Genomic DNA, 20459 nt, shown 5'->3' with positions numbered 1-20459 from the left:
GATGTGCCATTGTTACCTATATATAACAAATAAAACTTAAACTTTATTGTAATTTAATATAAGTCTTAAAATAATGCCCTTTCTTTCGGTCACCTTTTTTTTTTTTACTTTCTGGATACATTAGCATCTTTCCAATCTTTCCTTTGCCCTCTTATGTTCAGTATTATTGCAACCTATGTGAGCTAAGGGCAAATTTCTTTAAAGCATTGCTTCTATTTGTAACCCCTTGGGCACTGAGTGGACTTTTTATGTATGTCAGTGCAGGTTTAGTTCATCACAGTTGATAATAATAATCGGTAATTCAATCAAACATCAAATCAGCCTGTACTTCACTGATCCAAGAAATTACATATCTTCAGCTCTCTGGCATTGCAGAAAGCCTTGAATGTGCACAAGCCGATGCCAATCTTTTCAAAGAAATCGGTGTTTACAAACTGTGTCACATTGACCGTTTTCATGAGTGACTTTCTGGATGACACTGAGAAAAAGACAATTTCGCTTTGTTCATGTTGGGTCACAGTGACTATCATGACTTAGTGGAACAATGGAAGAATGGCCCTACTGGTAGTTTTTTGCCAAAATGTTTGATTTGAAGAAAAGAAAAAAGAAAAAGCTATGAGATTTCAGAACTGTTCACTTCAGCATGTTTACTCTATAGTAGTAGCAGCAGTAATAAAGTTCACGTCTTAAATCTTTCTGTCTAGTTAAAGTTTAAATTACATTGGAATGGAATTTTCAAATTGGAGAGGAAAATACTGCCATAGGGTTAAGGTCACGTTAAGGTCACGATTTAAGCCACACAGTCTGCAAAAACAAAAGGCACCTGGAACATTTTGCTCAACAATAAAAAGAAGATTCCAGCGAACCTCCGCTTCACTGGAATCCTTATTTCAGTGTCTCGGCGGAGTTAAGACCTGGATGGCCTCAAATTTTCTTAATTTTAATGAGGAAAAAACTGAAGTGAACATCTTTGGACCAAGCTGCAATTGTAGTACCCCAGATCTTGACCTGTGCAGTTTAGCACCTTTTGTTAAACCACATGCAAAAAATTTGAGGGTTAGACTGAATAGTGAGTGAAACATATTAACTCTGTTGTACAGCGGTCCTTTTTTAAATTGAGGCTCTTATCCAAGGTGAGATCCTTTTTATCTTTTAAAAACCTAGAACGGGTAATTCATGCTTTTATCTTATCTTAACTGGACTGCTGTAACTCTCTATATGTAGGTGTTAGCCAGTCTTGTCTAGCACGGCTCCAGCTGGTCCAGAATGCTGCAGCTTGTTTCCTGACATGTTCAAAGAGACATGAGCATATTTCCCCGGTGCTCGCCTCACTTCAGAATTAAATACAAAATTTTGTTGATGACTTATAAACCCCTGAACGGTCAGGCTCCAGAATATCTGTCTGACTTACTGCAGCCATATATACGCCCTAGAGCTCTAAGATCAAGTGATCTCTTGCTCTTGGCCACTTCTAAGTCGAGGCTGGTTCACTGAGATGACCGGGCATTTGCAGTTGTGGCGCCGAAAATGTGGAATGATTTACCTCTCCACATTAGAAAGGCCCCGACCGTCAATCTTTTCAAATCCCATCTTAAAACACATTTTTACTCATTGGCTTTCAACACCGCATGACAATTACCTATCTATTCACCTAATCATCTGTTACCAGGTATTTGTTATTGATGTTATTTGTTACTGTGTAATTTTTTTAAATGTATTTATTTATTTTTATCTTTGTACAGCACTTTAGCCAACATTTTGTTGTTATTAAATGTGCTATAAATAAATAAAGTAAAGTAAAAGTAAAGAAGCTGGAAACAGGAAAAATTCCTCCACACGTGCAGATATTTCCACTTATTTTTGTTCCTGCAAAAGTGTTTCCAAACTGTACAGATGAAACAAAACTAACAAGGGAGTGAAGGAAATGTCCATCAAATCTGACCATGTCCACATAAGTACTTACAGTATTTCAGCCAGATTGAAAGGGTGTCAGTGAGCAGGGCATTTGAGTCTATTCACAATTGTTTAAAGCCTACTATTTTGTAAAATGAACATTCTAACCTTTAGATGTTGATATTAAAAACCTTTGTTATTTAATCAGCATTCAGAAAATAAACATGTATGTATGCGCATGTTTTAGAATTTCAGTTATTTTAATACAAAAAAATCTGTTCTTCCAATAGGAACATTTCCTGCTTTATGTTACTGACTTGCTTTTCTCTGCTCTTGTTTTTCTTTAACTCTCAATTATACATTTCAATACTACATACGCACCTCTCATTGCATACAAATCCATAACATATACACGCCATACTTTATTGCAAGCTGTCAACAGTAATTTTGCTTAAAGTGGTAAACACATTCAACATTTGCACCTGCTGACTGGATCCCTTTCTGCTTTAAAACACTGTGCTGTATTTAGCTGTTTTGGTTGTGGTCAGTAGTTTACATACACTCATCATGGACATGACATCTTTAATAGGGCTGAGCTTCTGAGTCTATTCCAGAAGCTTAATGTTAGCCTGCTTTATCCGTTTTAAACCTTTGAACTGTATTTGGGATCATTTTTTTGTTAGAGCAACAAACTGGGTCCAAGTTTTAACTGTCTAGATGTTGATTTAAGGTGAAGCTGACAACTACTACTACTACTACTACAACTGACAACGAAAAATCCACAGAATATGTTGCTACCATCACCATGCATGATGGTAGAGTTTTTAGGTTTGAAAGCCTCACTTACTCTCTGTCTTTTGTCATTCTAGTCGAATAACTCAATCGTTGCCTCGTCAAATTATAAAACTTTTCCCCAAAAAGTATTTGGCTTAAACATGTAGGTGGTGGTGAATTTCAGTTGAGCTTGAAGGTGTCAATTTTGGAACAGGGGCGTCTTTCTTTGTCATGGTGATGTAAAACTTGCTTCACTGTGGACAGTGTTCCAGCAGGTTTCAGTTCAGGTTACATCAAAAAACAGGCTTTTTGATTTCTGGCCTTTTTCTGAACAGCCTAATAAATTTCTTCTCATGTGAGGGTGACAGGTCTTCTTCCAGACCTCGGCAAAGTAGTGGCACATCAAGATAACATGTTGAACAGATGATCTTGAAATCTGCATTTCTCTAAAAATGGATCCAAGACAATGACCCAGTGTAGGTAAATCTATAATTATCCATCTTCCTCTGCCTTTCCCATTGTTCAAAGTATTGGTCAGTCTAATGAGTGCTGTCAAAGAAATTCTTTCTGTGCTAGCATAGAGAAATTACCAGTTGTAGTCATTTATGATCACTAATAGGTTAACAGGGTTCGGCTCTGTCAGGTTAACGCATTGTAGAGTCTTCAGCACCACTTATTAGCAGATTTAAGGGAATGTAAGCAAATATTTGCATCTGTATACTTTTCATCCTGTGCTTGTGCATCCAATTCTAGTTTTTTGAAGTTATTAAAGATGTATCCTGTATATCATTTTGGAGATTGGACAATGGGGGGAAAATTCAAACACTTTTAGTTCAATATCCTCCCCATAATCAGCTCTTAAGGTAGATTTTTCTACTATATTGCTTTAGCAAATCACTCTTACTTTAACAAGCACACAATACTTAGCTATGCAGATTTTCCTATATAACTGTTTGTAGCTTAAGGTATGTGTTTGCAGAGAGGGAAGAATGAAACAATTTGTTGCGGTTGTTGTTTGATTGATCAACACCATTCGTCATTTTGACCACATTTTTTTCTTTAAATGGCTAAAATGGAAAACAAAAAATCTTGGTGTCCTGAGAACCATATTGAGAATCACATCTTAAGGGCATATTTAATAAAATATTACCTTTAGGAACATTTAATGAGCCACAGAAAACAGTTCCTCAGGCAGCAATCCACTTTTCATATCACCTGCTGTGTTGTCAAATAGCCCCAGCTTGCAGATACTTTTTCCTAAGTGAAGAGATGCCATGGAAAATATTGCTTGCAAGAAATAGGAGCTTTTCTCACTTTCCATCTAATTTGGCAAAGCGCTTTCTAATTATCTTTGTGAAATGTGTCAGACCACATGAATGAAAACACGAGTTGACAATTCAAACCTTCTGCTTTTTTCCAGTCAGAAATGCTGTTATTCTCTAGTTTTGAAAAGGCTGAAATATTCTGAGCAGATAAATATGTCCTGTCGGTCCCTTCATGATGCCACTTGAATGATGTGTAGGAGAGAATTGATGTTCACCTTGAAACTGTGGAATTACAGGGATTATTTTACATAACCATCATCTTATCATTGCAGTAATTATTATTTCATCAAAGTGTTTATTGAAGCTGCTGGCATTATGTTATAATTTATATTATAGGGGTTATCATAATCAAATATTAACATGTTTATTACAGGTGCAGTTATAACTACTTTAAAATGATTGAGTTAAATATATGTATCATAACTCATAGGCTGAGTACATGGTTACAGTAAAATAGTAGCTGAGCAAAGGCCTGAATGTATTCAGCTTCTTGTGGTATTTGAGTTTGCTTAGTTACAGGTGACGTAAGGATGTCCAGTCCATGGTGACCTCAAAGGCCTTAGGTCATCACCATATTCGGAAGAGTATGCCACAAGGAGGAACCTCTATGTTGCATTTAATTCTTAAAATACATGAATGTTCTGTACATGCAAATTATGTGCTTGTAAACGCAAGAAGGGGCGTTACAATACCCTGATGTTATAAAAGCAATCTAGAGTGTATTTTGGGCAGAGATGTACAACTGTTTGGCAGTTTGCACCTCTCCACGCTGCGTGCATTCATTAAAAATCAATTGTTTGATTGACCTCTTCTGGACCATCATTGTTTTACTCTCATCCTCAATTTCGAACCCGTAACAAAACCTAAAAGACATTTATACCGTGTTTATTTCAGCGTATTCCCAAGTACCTTTTGAGTGATACCTTGTAAAGGTAACTCTTATTTTCCAAAGGCTTTTTCACACATTGAGCAATGTATACATCAGGCAACTGCTATATAATGATATGTTTTATCCTTCAGTTACAAAACCTTTGTCAGTTGGTGCAGTAGTTGGTGCAGTGCTAGTAAAAATCTCAAAAGTTAGCATTTAAGATTATCTGAAAGATCTGGTGAGCATATTTGTCATTTTTCCTTGATGGTCATTTAGTAGTCATGGTAAAAAGATAGCACACCCTATTATAATTCTGTGGTGGCCAAATGATCAGCCTACAACTGTTTTTGATACGATATGAGTCGTTCGTCTTTGGGGTTTTTTTTGCCATATTTGGTGTTTGACCAAACATCCCCCATTCTTTTACAGTTTGGCAAAATGTGCGCTGCCGTGTTCATTTTTGGGGAAATTTAAAAAAAGACACCCCTTCTAAATAACACATACTTGTTCAGCCTTTTTATGATTGCACTGTCATGAACTTTAACATTTAGCATGCTAATTTAGGTCTGATTTAGTCAGAGATAAAGTTCTTGGGTTCGACCTTGGTGAATTTGCTGGGATGTTCACTCCTGGGAATATTAACAGTCCTAAATGATTTCTAGTTGTAAATAATAATCTGTCTCACTTCAGACCTCAAATTAGTCAATAGCCTTATAACTCTTCCTTCCTCTAAAATCATTGCTCCTTCAAGCTTTTATAGAGGTGGTCATTTGCTGATGATCATTCAATTAAGTGCATCTGATTATCACCATCTGGCTGCTACTTACCCTCATAATTCCAGTGAAGAAGTAATGGGTCCTTAAATTTTCACACAGTGCTTCTGCATTTTGGCCTAATTGTCATTAAGCAAATAATGACACAATTTTTTGTGGTTCATCTAAGGATCCAGCCCCAAATAAACACTAGAAGATGAATGGATGGACGGACATGTTTAAGAATGTCACATATTAGCTTCTTTTTAACTGTATGATCCAACTTAGAATTCAGGTCAGGAAGCTATAAAATAAAAACAGAATTCGATATTCTGAAAATCAACCCAATATTTAATAAGAATATCGTGCAAAGAGAACATGTTAAATATATATATATATGATATATTGAATATATTATATATAATCAAACTAATATCTATATTTGTTTTGTTGATCATTAATTTGTAATCATTAAATCAACAGATTTATCAGCTTTTGATAAGGTAAAAAGGGGTTTACTTTTACCATAAAATGCAATATTATAAGGAAAAAATAAGAATATAACTGGATTTACAGGACAAGAAACACATTTTAATACTCTGTATGAATGAGGCCCTAGACTTCCAGAGCAGCTGCCTTATTAAGCAGCACAATCACTCCTGGATGGTAGTGTACAGACCGGTACTCAATTTTCACCTCACTTGACACACTGCACAGCACTGTAGCTGATGAATTGGTCCGCATTGCAGTGAAAGAAGCTGATTAGAGGATCTTAGTTTGGATTTTTTTTTTCCTTGATTCAACAGAGTTAAAATTGGACCCCCCTTTTTTTTTTTAAACCCTGCATGATATTAACTACTTCTCCCTTTCTTGCGAATGAAAGAAAATGTAAATATCACTGCTTATCTGCTCTTTTTCTTTATGTTTATCAATTGCAGAGAATAAGAGATGAGTTAAAGGAGAGCAAGGCAGAGAGAGAACAAGTGGCAACTAAGAAAAACTAATACATAACCTTAAGGCAGGACTACACACACTTAGGAAAAATTTTTGTTCATTGTTTGAGAGTGCCGAAATGGAAAAATCTCAAGAAAAAAAAGCCTCATTTGTAGCCTAGTTATAAAGAAATTACTTCATAATGAGTTTCCCTGCATGATGAATATTGCATCTTGGGAAAATGATTCAACACACCACTGCCTACATTTTTGCGACGATTTTGGTGCATTTTAAGAAGTGTCTTTTAATTTGTCCCTGAATCAAGCCAGCACCATAAATGTGGGGATGGAAGTTTGCCCTACAGGCATGATACTGAATACTGATTAAGAGCTTTGGTATTAAATGTGACCTTACACACAGAAAATTGAAAATATCAGCAAGAATTTTAGATTCAAGCCAGATAATGATAAAGAAATCAGATTATAGTCCTGGTCAATTTGGGGACACGTGTCATTGTTGTAGTCAGAGCCATTGTTAGTTATTTCTATGATTATGGAGCAGGTGCTTTCTCAGTATCTATTCTTAGCTCTACTACACAATTATAGCCACACCATGTAGCTGACCTGCTGCGTTTACAGTAACCAGGTTATGATAGTGTATGTAAACACATTAAATCAAATAAAACTGCAAACATAATACTGATTACATGCTTCATCCAACTGTGTAAATTTAGAAGCATTTGACTTTTGTGTGAGAGTAGCGGTAACCAATGAAAACATTTTAATGCATGAAATGACTAATTCGAATAACAGTAAAATGTTAAAAGGGAATTACATTTTGTTATTGGGAGCAAAACTAAAGGTGGTTATATTTTGTACAGACTTATCTCTCTCAGTGTCAGACTAAAACCAAGAAACAGCCTGGAAATACTTCTGTGTGTGTGTGTGTGTGTGTGTGTGTGTGTGTGTGTTAGAAGGCACTTGAGGACACATAAAATCCACGAATAAACTTTTACCCCACAACGGAGATTTATTTTACAGATCTGAGGCAAAAAAAATATTTGCATATCTTGGGAAAATGACCCCTTTGATATTGCTGTCATGGCTCCATTCACTTTTTGTAATGCTTTATTTTGATGTTACATCATAAAATAAGAGATGGAACAAAGTATTTCCTTCTCAGTTTTTGTACATCAACAGGAAGTTGGAGGGCTTTAGAAAAGCAAAAATCAGAAAAAAATATTTTATTTCTAGGCCATGTTTGAAGCTTGGTTGCAGTGTGAGTGCGTAACCATTAGAGTTATAGTGCATTTCATTCTATTGCTTTTCAATTGTTTTTGCATCAACACTGCACAATAACGCTTCTTTTGGCATCGGTGCCATTTAAGCTCCATCCAGTCATTTGGCAACATGATCTCAGTGTTTTAATGGGCTCCCTTGTTTCCCAGTGTGCTTTGTACACATAAAGACTGCCATGACTGACAACTCCAAGACAGGTGCCACTGTGTCAACCAAGAACTGTTTATAGAGCTGAACTTTGAGCAATGTTTGGTTTCTGAAAGCAGAAAAAAATCCCTGACTCTACTGTGTAGAGTAAAGCTGTGCAGAATAAAGCCTTCATGTCAAACCTGAGGAAAGCTTTGCAGCCTTTAGGGGACTCTTCAACCTTAAAATATTTGTTAAAGAGATTATTGAAAAGTAATTCAACTTAAAATATTGGTTACAGATTATATTTTTAAACATGGAAGCTAGTAATCTTAAAAGTATTTTTTAAGTTTAACAATAGCAGTTAAGGTGGCACACAACTTTTAATGGGGCTGCTTAAGACTGACGGGCAGAAACTTTGGTTTGAAGCAAATCAAAGATACATTTTTGGACAAATGTGAAGCACAGTTAATGTGTGCCATCCTAATAATTCTAAAGACATATTACTGCATTGACTTATACTAAATTTTGCAAAGATGCAATTTCACTGAAAATTACTGAAAGATCTTACATAAGTGAATGTGCACCAATGTTTTATTGTCGTATATGGGCACATTTGGTAACATCAAGAATGCACTTACAGTTCAATCACCTATATACCTGGACAATCATAATACTAAAATAGTGCTGACAAATGTCTCCTGATGGCTTACTTTTCGCTTTCATGTCTTCTTCAGAGCTGCTAAATCTGTATAGTTGCTGTTCTTAGTAGTCCCTGAATTGCAAAGGTTAAGAGCATGAATTTGTTTTCCATTTCTCATTTTTACCAAAACTTTTCGCTTGAGATGTGCATTGATTAGAGAAGGTGACACATACCATACCCATTTCATTACCTTTTCTTCCAAGCTGTACACTCACCAGGGACATTTTTTTTAGATATCTTGCATGTACCATGTTGGGCCCCATTTTTGCCTTCAGTACTGCATTAATTCTTTGTGGCACAGATTCATCAAGGGGATAAAAAAAAAAACAAAAAAAACATTCTTCTGAAATTTTGGTAGTTGCTGCAGATTTTTTGGCTGTATACCCAGTCCCCATAACAAATGTTTCTTCAGTTACTTTTGTCTTATCACCTTGAAAGAGTGTAGCCATTCCCCTCTGACCTCTAGCATCAACAAGGAATATTTTTCTGGCGCTTACTGGATATTTTCTCTTTCTCTAAAGCCTCTGTAAACCCCAGAGATGGTTATGTGGGAGAATCCCAGTAGATTATCAGTGTCTGAAACACATGCCAGCCTGTCTGGCACTAATCTTCAAAGTCACCTAAATGACCTTCCTTTCCAATTCTGATGTTATGTTTGAACTTCAGCAGGGCATCTACATGTGCAGATGCATAAATGCATTGAGTTGCTGGAATATGAGTGGCTGATTAGAAATTCGCATTAGCAAGCATTTAAACAGGTGAACCTAACAAAGTGTCTGGTATATTATATTGTATAACGCTATATTTTATTAGTACCTGACTGTTTTTTTTTCCTGTGTAGTTATCATTGCTTACTATGTCTAAGCAGCTAACATTGTTTTCTATATGTCATTTAGCCTGTTTATTTTGCAGCAAATTAACCAGACATACTCAAAATGTCTCTTTTTGTGACACTGGGTCTCAGCAGATAGATTTTTGTGTACTTTCTGCTTTCTTGGTCTTCTGAACCAAGTCTATATGAATCTCTTCAGAAAAACACTTCTCCATACAAACAGAGTGAGGATATTGTTCTTAGTGATTACAAGCAGGTAACAGGCCTTAATGCCAGCTATTCCTGGACTCTTGCATGAAGCAGTCCAGCTGCAAGTGTTTAATGTTACTGGACCAAATATCAATGCAGTGTTTCTTCTTCTTTTATCATGCTACACCGGGTCAGTGCTCTTCCTTGACTGACCTTTGTGAGCCTCGCCAGTAGATGTAAAAGAAACATGAAAAAAAAAAAGTACATTCACCTGGTAATCATGATGGCAGGGTATAAAAATTGCATTCACTGAGCTAGTGCAAGCACAATGTTAATTTAAGCTATGAATAATTCGCACTCACTGCCCTGCATGTTTTAATTTTTAAATAATCCAGTGACATGTCGCTGCGACCTATTTTTCCCATGTTTTTTTCCCCCCACTGGAGACAAAACCTGTGAGATATATATGTTTAGGAGATGCTGTCAAGAACGGGAAAAAAAAATATACCCTCTTGCTTTTCCATGACTACTTTTCCAGTGAGTGACAAGTATCAACATGAACAGTGTCACCAGATATGTTGTGTTTCACATGGCACTTGTCAAGCCACAGCTTCATCACACTCCCCCAGCCCTCTTTGGTGCACTGGGAACACTGCCCTTGAGAAACACTCTAATACACATTTACAGCATGAACCCGTTACTGTGTTGCAGCAGTACCTGAGCGTTCAACACAAGCATCACACTCCAATCAGTCTCCACCAGCAATTTTTCTCACAGCAAACAATCAATCATTTTCCCTTACTGTCCCCTTAAATGTGTTTCAGCCACAACCTCTAAAGAAGTTAAAGTGCTTGTCATCCTCCTGATCCGTCTCAGCCATTGGAAATGTTACAGCTGCTCGAACGGGGATGATGACTTTGAAGAGCTGTCCCTACTTAACATATTTCAAGCAATTAAGCATCTCCAACAGCCAGTGAACAGCATTTTTTTTAAATAGAATTGCAAATAACCCCTCAAGCTGAGTTTCCATAATCATTAGTTAAAATGGTTACATTTACATTGTGTTCGAGTACTTGTAATCACAGGCTGAGTGAGAAATTGTCCAGGCCGATATTACTGCATATCATAAATGTACTACATATAGAGTTGCTAGCCAGTAAGTGATGGAAATTTGTTGTACAGAAAATTACTTGTCAGCAAGACAATGGATCTTTACCTGCCTCTTCATCTGAACTCTGCCAAGAATAAAATCCAGGATTTTTTATTAAAAGTCTACATATTCCTCCAGCTGAATGCTGGATATTAATGTTACATACATATTTAGTTGAACATTGAAGTTTTCTTTTCTGCTTTTTAACACCACAAGTAAGGGTTTCTTGAGTTTGACTGAAGTAATAGTTTAACTTGTTAAACTATTACTTCAAAGTTCCTGATCTCCATTTCTGCTGTCATGGCACTGGATCACAGTGGCTTAACTTGACCAAACTTAATATATAAGTTAGCAGAATATTCATTATTATAATGCTCCGTTTCTATTTAGAAAAAACATTTAAATTGCAAAAACAAATGTATGAGAACGTAGCCAATGACTGAAATTGAGCATGTGCTACTGAAATGGTAAAGATGATTTTCTGGCTGAAATGTCCCCTTTATGAACCTATTTAATCATAAGGTTTGACAACTGAACTTTATTCAATTATTTCTTTTTTTATTTTATTCTTGTGAAACATTGGATACATAAAAAACATTAAGGTTCATGCCAGCAGTGTCCATCAAATCAGCTCCCTTTATCAGAGTTGGCAAAAGCACACACATTCTGTACTTAAGTAGAAGTACAAATACTACAGTTAAAAAAATACTCCAGTAAAAGTTGAAGTACTGATTCAACTTCTTTGCTCAAAGTAAAAAAAATGGTAAATGGCCTGTATTTGTATGGCGCTTTACTAGTCCCTAAGGACCCCAAAGCGCTTTACACATCCAGTCATCCACTGGTGGTGATGGCAAGCTACGTTGTAGCCACAGCTGCCCTGGGGCGCACTGACAGAGGCGAGGCTGCCGGACACTGGCGCCACCGGGCCCTCTGACCACCACCAGTAGGCAACGGGTGAAGTGTCTTGCCCAAGGACACAACAACCGAGACTGACCAAGCCGGGGCTCGAACCGGCAACCTTCCGATTACAAGGCGAACTCCCAACTCTTGAGCCACGATCGCCCAAAAAAAAGCACCTGCTTCGAAATGCATTCAAAGTAAGAAAGTAAACGGTAGGTCTTTGCATGTTGTTTCTATTTTTGTGCAAAGCTAACTGAACCTGGTACAATATTAATATAATGATAAAGTAATATCAGTAGACTGAATACAAACTTTGGTCCAACTTGTTTTAATTATAAACAACTTGAATCTGAATTAAAAGAAGAAAAAATTTAAAAAAAAAATTGTTTTCTGTTGCCTACATTGTAGATGGTGACTTTGTCTCTAAACAGGAACATGTGTTAAGTCAGGGATTAGCCCTTTAAAACCAGAAATATTAAATAACTGCCAGAAATCTTTCATTTTTTGATAATGAAGTGTTTGTTGAACATTTAGACAAAATATATAAAAATATATCAAATTTTAATCTGCATAGATGAGTTTTCATTTGTAACATATTTGCTACATAAACCATATTCTTGCAATTTAGTCATTAAAAAATGTGTCATGCAATTTATATCATTCTTTGAGGGTAAAAAAAGTCACAGTGATGATGTAGAAGTCTCAAAAACTCACAAAAATGCATGTATCGAATACAATACACTTTGCTTTAAAGGGTTAAAGTGGGATTCAGCAGGTGGGGAAACCCTAAAATTGGTTGCAATGGTAAGGAATTACAAGTCACAATAATTTCTACTGAGAGCTTCAGTAGATTTCCTTAGTGTACAGGCTGTGATCAGCTGACATGCTGCTCTTTGTGGATGTACACAACTGAATTTAACCAGATGTCAGCAGATGTTTCATGAGTTGTCCTGGCTGATCTCCATCCTCTGCACTGACAGTACACCGTTTCTGCAGTCTTTATCCTAGATGGTGTAAAGTTGGTATGAAGGTGGAATTTAGTCAATGGATCTCAGCATCATCAGCTGGAATTTAAACCATCTTCAGCTACACTTGATGTAACCTAACCATGAACCCAGAGCCACTGTGCACCAGTCACACACTGTTCTTTACTTTAAATCCATCACAGTACAGCAGGCTAACTAGTTTATCTTGCCTAACCTGCAGAGGATTTTCATGCAGCCTTTTTAAATAGCAGTTAGTCTACCTCAGTTTGATTGGCAGCATGTTTCACAATATAAAACACATAATGTCACATGTACAAACCCAGTATCTGTTTTAAAAACATCAGGACAAAAGTTGTTGATATATTCGAACATATTCTATCTATCTATTCTATCATGCTATCGGGAGTGGACCACCACATGTCCCAGTGGATACTGGACTACCTCACAGAACGTCCACAGTATGTGAGGTCACAGGGCTGTGTCTCTGATACACTGGTCTGCAGTACGGGGGCCCCACAGGGAACTGTGCTGGCACCGTTCCGCTTCACCCTCTACACTGCAGACTTCTCCATCAACTCACCACGCTGCCACCTACAGAAGTTCTCTGACGACTCTGCCATAGTTGGCTTCATCACAGGTGAGGACGACTCAGAGTACAGACAGTGGACTCTGGACTTTGTTGACTGGTGTCAGCAGAACCACCTGCTGATCAACGCCGGGAAAACCAACGAGTTGGTGGTGGACTTCCGGAGACGCAGACCCACCACACTGACACCGGTGAACATCCGGGGAGTGGACATTGACATAGTGGACTCTTATAGGTACCTGGGTGTTCACCTGAATAATAACCTGGACTGGAGCCACAACACTGATGCTCTTTACAGGAAGGGTCAGAGCAGACTCTACCCGCTGAGGCGGCTGAGGTCATTTGGAGTACAGGGAACGCTTTTAAAGACCTTCTATGACTCTGTGGTGGCATCTGTCATTTTTTACAGTGTTGCATGTTGGAGCAGCGGTTTATCGGCAGCTGAGAGGAAGAGGTTGGATAAACTCATCAGAAAGGCCAGCTCTGTTCTGGGATGCACCCTGGACCCAGTGCAGGTGGTGGGAGACAGAAGGACTCTGGCCAAAATAACTTCTCTGATGGACAGAGTCTCCCACCCCATGCATGTAAATGTTGCTGAACTGCAGAGCTCCTTCAGTGACAGACTGCTGCATCCTAGATGCATGAAGGAACATTTCCGCAGGTCCTTCCTCCCTGCAGCTGTCAGACTGTACAATCAAAGCTGCTCCCAACAAACATAGATGTTTACATCAGCACTGTAACTGCAATAAGTTAATCAAACGATTCGCACTACAACCTGGTTTGCCTCTTATCTGTAGTTATTTTTATTTAATTTAATAACTGTACAGTACTCTGTTTATAGTAACCATTGTCCTTAATGTAAATATGTAAGAAAAATTGTGTATGTTTCTGTTCTGTGTCCTGTGTACTGTTTGTTTGTATATGTGTCTTTTTGGCTGCTGTTACAAACAAATTTCCCCTTGTGGGACAATTAAAGGATTATTCTATTCTATTCTATTCTATTCTATTCATGAAGCAGACGTGAGGAAGCAGTTTAAGAGTCTGAATGCTCGAAAAGCTCCTGGCCCAGACGGTGTGTCTCCTGCCACCCTCAGACACTGTGCAAACGAGCTGGCCCCAGTGTTTTCTGGCATTTTCAACTCCTCACTGCAGGCATGTCATGTGCCTGCTTCAAGTCCTCTACCATAATCCCTGTCCTCAAGAAACCAAGGATCACTGGACTAAATGACTACAGACCTGTGGCTCTGACATCTGTGGTCATGAAGTCATTTGAGACCCTCACGGCCCCCCTCCTGGACCCCCTGCAGTTTGCATACAGAGCCAACAGGTCTGCAGACGATGCTATCAACATGGCTCTACACTTCATCCTGCAGCATCTGGACTCCCCAGGAACCTACGCCAGGATCCTGTTTGTGGACTTCACCTCTGCCTTCAACACCATCCTTCCAGACCATCTCCAAGGCAAACTTTCCCAGATGAATGTGCCTGATCCCATCTACCGGTGGATCACTGACTTCCTGACGGACAGGAAGCAGCATGTGAGGCTGGGAAAGAATGTCTCGGACTCCCGGACCATCAGCACCGGCTCCCCTCAGGGCTGTGTTCTTTCTCCTCTGCTCTTCTCCCTGTACACTAACTGCTGCACCTCCACCCACCAATCTGTCAAGCTAATCAAGTTTGCAGATGACACCACCGTTATTGGACTCATCTCAGACGGGGATGAGTCTGCCTCCAGGAGGGAGGTTGAACGTCTGGTGTCCTGGTGCAGCCACAACAACCTGGTGCTGAATGCCCAGAAGACAGTGGAGATTATTGTGGACTTCAGGAAGCACACAGCCCCACTCCCCCCCATCATCCTGACTGACACCCTCATCACCTCTGTGGACTCATTCTGCTTCCTGGGCACCACCATCACCCAGGACCTGAAGTGGGAGCCCACCATCACCTCCGTCATAAAGAAAGCCCAGCAGAGGATGTACTTCCTGAGGCAGCTGAAGAAATTCAACCTGCCAACACGGACGATGATGCAATTCTACACTGCAATCATCGAGTCCATCCTCACCTCCTCCATCACCGTGTGGTACACTGGAGCCACTATCAGGGACAAACAGAGACTGCAGCGTGTTGTGCGCTCTGCTGAGAAGGTGATTGGCTGCAGACTCCCATCTCTGCAGGACCTGTACACCTCCAGGACACTGGGGGGTGCAGCTCGGATCACAGCTGACCCTTCTCACCCTGGACACAGTCTGTTTGACCTGCTCCCCTCAGGCAGGAGGCTCCGGTCCATTCGCACCAGAACCTCTCGCCACAAGAACAGTTTCTTCCCCTCTGCTGTTGGACTCATGAACAATAACCATATGACTGTTCCCACCACTAACATATGACCCTACACTGTGTTCACTGAATCATTCCATGCTTGGCACTGATCACCACCTGCACTCATGTATATATCTATCTACTTAGCACTTTTAATTCTTATTTTTATGTCTATTTAAGCGTTATCCAACAGTATGTTTGCACTAAGTACCGCAGCAATTTCCTAATGTTGTAAACCTGCTCAACATTTAGCAATAAAACCCTTTCTGATTCTGATTCTGATTCTGAACAATAAAAAAACCTAACACACCCTCTGTGGCTAGCCCTACTGCAGAAACACAAGAGAATCTACAAATCAAATCATTTAGAAACCAAATATACAAACGCAATATAAATTAAACCTTCAATTTAGAGCAGACAGCTTCACAGTGTCACTCCAAGTTGTCATACATATGACTGCTCTAATTAAATAATTAAATAAATTAGCAGGCTCCGATATATTACATGTATGGCTCAACCGCTTTTATAAAACGCCCAACTTCCAGTGAGACGGCAAAACAGAGCACAAAGAAAAGAAACAACAAAAAAAAAAGAAATCCAAAAGGAAAGGCAAAGCAGCAGCACTTCTGTATATGTAGCCTGGAGAAGCAGTAGCGGCCCGCTATAAAGCTATCAGCTTTATGTATTTATTCTGTGCCATAATAAACGTATGGCACAGAATAAACGCATACCAGCAATTGAGGTGAGGCTTCTGGGAAATAATCCGCAGGTGATCTCTACAAAACACCAACCAACAAAAGTGTAGCCTGGCAACGGCGACATGAACGCAACTCCTACCTGTACCACGAGGGAAGTCAAGTGACCGAAGGCCTGGATGCGTATGCCAACAGATGAGCGAGTCAGGGATACTTAGATGGCAGCTACTATTTAAAAAAACAAACAAACAAACAAACAAAGAAAAAAAAATACGCCATCTAATGTAATTGGCTAGTTGCGGGATTAATGAAATATAACATTCATTCTGCTACACACTTAAAAAAAAAAAAAAGTCGCTGCCTTTATGCCCCTCGTGCATCTTCTTCAGGGTTAGCTAGATGCTGAACACCCACAGTCGTTCCGGTGTTGTGGCAAACAAAACAACAACAACAAAACAGTCCTTCCCACTTTTAACCTTAGGTGATTAATAAACGAACAGGACTGCCCTTCGTGTGTTCCTGTTTAGGCTTAGATAGGCTTGATGTTTGGAGGCTCGCAGTGACGAAATATTAACTCCTTCTAAATCCGTTAAAGCAAAAGTAACGAGCCTGTTCTGAAAATGTAAAGAGGAGAAACTACCGATCTTTGTTTAAAAGTATAGGTAGTAAAAGTAAAAGGTAGTCAGAAAAATAACTACTCAAGCGAAGTACAGCTCTGCCCATCATAAAATGCAACATCACCGTTGCTTACATTAGATGGTAAATTACACCTAAACTGGGAAAGTATTCATTCAGTGTGGGTATTTATACAGGACTGTACTGCGTAGTTATTCTCTTACATACTACTTATCTGTTTATTGATGTAGTTACAATATCAGCCCCATCGTCTTCCATCATCTTTCATCTTACACCTGTCAGCTTTGTTGGCATGTTATCACCACTTTCAGCAATGAAAAATAATTTACTTTAATCATTTTAAACAGTGTCAGTGTTTCATCTTCCACATCAGATTCTTTCTTAAATGCATTTAGAAAGTATTCTTAGAGTGATTATGTTTTGTGTTGTAAATGAAAGTGGACTTCTTAAATAAGTCACTTTCCCCAGAAGAAGGTGGAGTGGAAGACCAATATAATAGCTAATTATTTTAGTGGCTATTCTGAGACGTGCAGTCATATATTCACATTTCTCACGAAACCATTTCACTTTTTATTTGATGACTTTGTGGCAGAACCTTGAAAAGAAAAGTCCATTTAAAACTGGACCTTGTACTTGCTGTTCTTGCTGCTGCTGAAACCACTTGTGTGTATGTGTGTATGCCAGTGTGACTCAGAGAGGGATGGAGAGTAAGTTTTGGTGTGTCTGATTGCATTAGTGTGTGGCTTGTTTTTCATTGACGTTTCCTCTTATTTTTCTAATTTACCCTAGCTGGAGACGCTAAAGTGGGATGACAGAAAGAGTGAACAGAGTGCTAATCAAGTCAGGATAAGAGGGGGTGAAAAAAAATAAAAAACCTACCCTGACAAAATGTTTGTTTTGCCCTTTTTTTCTACTTATTTCTCCTCTCCTTTCTTCTCCTCTCCTTCCTTTACTTCTCCACGGAAATGACATATCATTACAGGCCAATCTTCACAGGGACTGTACTTGTCACTGAATAAATCATCCAGACACAACTGGGTTAGAAAAGGAGGCCTGTGCCCCAGCATGAAAAGATGCATGTACAGTAAATGTGCACACTCAAAACATGCATGCAGAAACTGTCATGGTAGACGAGAACTTGAAGACACTGTGACCTGATTAGAGCAGATTTTGCAATCATTTTAGACAGTTCAATCAAAATATATGTCATTGTCAATGATGCAAGCAAACACCTAGATTTTCTTTCCCATTCTTAGTTCTTTATGCAAGGGTGTCAAAGGCTGATCAAGGCTTGATCTGTAGCAGCGTTAGCACTTTGTGTTGTTTTGCTTTGCCCCTTTGTCACAACTGTAGATGCCAGCTTAATTCTTCTACTGCCTCATGTCTATTTCAGGAAGAATTCACTTGTTTTCATCATGAAAAAAAAACACATTTTCATTGTGATGCAGCTGAACTTCAGCCTTAGTTGGGAGACTGTTAGTACCTGGTACTTTGTCTAGGCTGTATTTTTCAGTAGCATGAGTATTTAATTGAAGTGCTGAAATTTTAACGGCTTCATGCGAGCATCAGTGAGTCAGTCAGTGAATTCCACTACTGAAAAATGAATTCATGAATTGTTGAATACATCATATCTCCCAGACACTGCACCTGAATCACTTTACCTCCAGCCCCACCATCAAGTCAAAATCTCACCACTTTTTCCAGTTCTCACAGTGTCCACAGTCTACATGGTAATGAATATTTAAAAAAAAAACATGGAATAATGAAAGATAAACTCAAAGAGGTATTTCTCTCAAGGTCACATTTAGTCTTTAGTAGGATATGGCTGCAAGAATTAACAGTAGTACGTGATATATGTTCACTTTAAAACCAATGGATCAGCACAATTATTGTAACTCCTTTCGACCTGGCCATAGTAAGTAAACTAGCTTTCAAAGGCAGAAAACATAAAATGTCAGAGATGGGAACTCCTTGTGAATCAGTTTTAGAACTACAGCTCTTTATACATTAACATCATTTTTTAAAACTGCTCCTTGGACATCATTGTGCCACTTTTTGTTGTTTTGTTGTTCAGCATACAAATAAATCTACTTTCTGTACTTGCCTTGTTCTCCATCTCCCCTGCAACATTCATGTGTTTTGCTGCCTGCCACCGAGAAAAGAAAGCATCTAAAGATCTTCACAATCCAGCTACTAGCTCAAGACTGCTGTTCATTTCCCCCACCTTGGTTTCTATAAACATCTTCACCATTTTATTGAATAAATAACATTTTGATCTTTTCTTTACTGTTTTGAATTTCTGCCCAACTATTTTTATACTTCCATATAGTCTTTGACAACAACGCAAGTTGATTTCAACGTTTCACCTCTTTATCTGTGGGCACATTAATTACAGACAAATTACATGGTAGCAGGACCTAAAATAAATTATTTGTTTGAAGATTTTATAATTGAGGCTCCCTCTTACATAGTATGGACAAATTTGAATCAAATGTAGGTTCTGTGCTTAACTTGTTTAATCCTAATTTCTATTTAAATGTATTGCTGGTTCAAACATAAGTGTTTTCTGTTTATCATGGTTTCATTTTGTGCATAGGATTAAGGTCAGAGTTAAATGCTATTTTTTTACTGTTTGCTTTACTCCATATATTTTCTACAGTTTATGACTGTGAATGTCTAAATGTGTTCTCTCCTTGTGAATTTAGGGTTTTAAACCTGAAGTTGTTTGGGGACACTAAAATGATAATATCAAGTTCTCTTATATTAGGTGTGTGTGCAATCCCGTGGTTCACTGTCTGAAATAACATTCTTTAAAGGCCACTTTCCTTTGAGCCAACTTTCGTCTGAACCCAGCAACCAGCAAAAACAGAAGATTTAATCTTGCTCTGTGCCTGAGATGATCATATTAAGAAATCACTGACAAGTGGGGCCAAGAGCAGGAAAAGCAGCCTCAAAAATGATGGTTATAATTTATGGTTAGATTTATAACAATTTTCACTTTTTTGGCATTACATCGTGCTCCCGTTGTCCATTCATCGCATAACAATTTCATGCACTAACAATGCTACGTCTAACACGGATGGATTTTCCAGATTTGCTTAGCTCGCTTTGAGCTAATGGCTACGCATAATTACAACACTATTACACCAATATAGGAGAAAGATATGAAGAGAGAAAGAGGACCATTTACTCATTAGATTACATAGCACAATGTGACTTTATGATAATGGGGAATATGGCCATTTGTCTCCCGAGTGAATAATAAACCAAATTATTTATAGAAGTAAACAAAGCCTTGTTCTATTTTGAGGTGTGTTTGCTGGTGTGCTCCATTTTCACATGTTAATTGTCAAGTACATCCGCTGGCCCAAAGCATGAAACATAAAACTTGCTGTGTCTTGTTGGGGAAGAAAAAGGAAATGCAAATTATGCTGGATTTCACAGAGTGTCGTATCTATCTATTTGGAGCCAGATTTACTGCTCTTATGTGCATC

This window comes from Oreochromis niloticus, linkage group LG2, assembly GCF_001858045.2.
Source record: "Oreochromis niloticus isolate F11D_XX linkage group LG2, O_niloticus_UMD_NMBU, whole genome shotgun sequence".
In the NCBI taxonomy this organism is placed as follows: domain Eukaryota; kingdom Metazoa; phylum Chordata; class Actinopteri; order Cichliformes; family Cichlidae; genus Oreochromis; species Oreochromis niloticus.
This window is presented reverse-complemented; position numbering follows the sequence as displayed.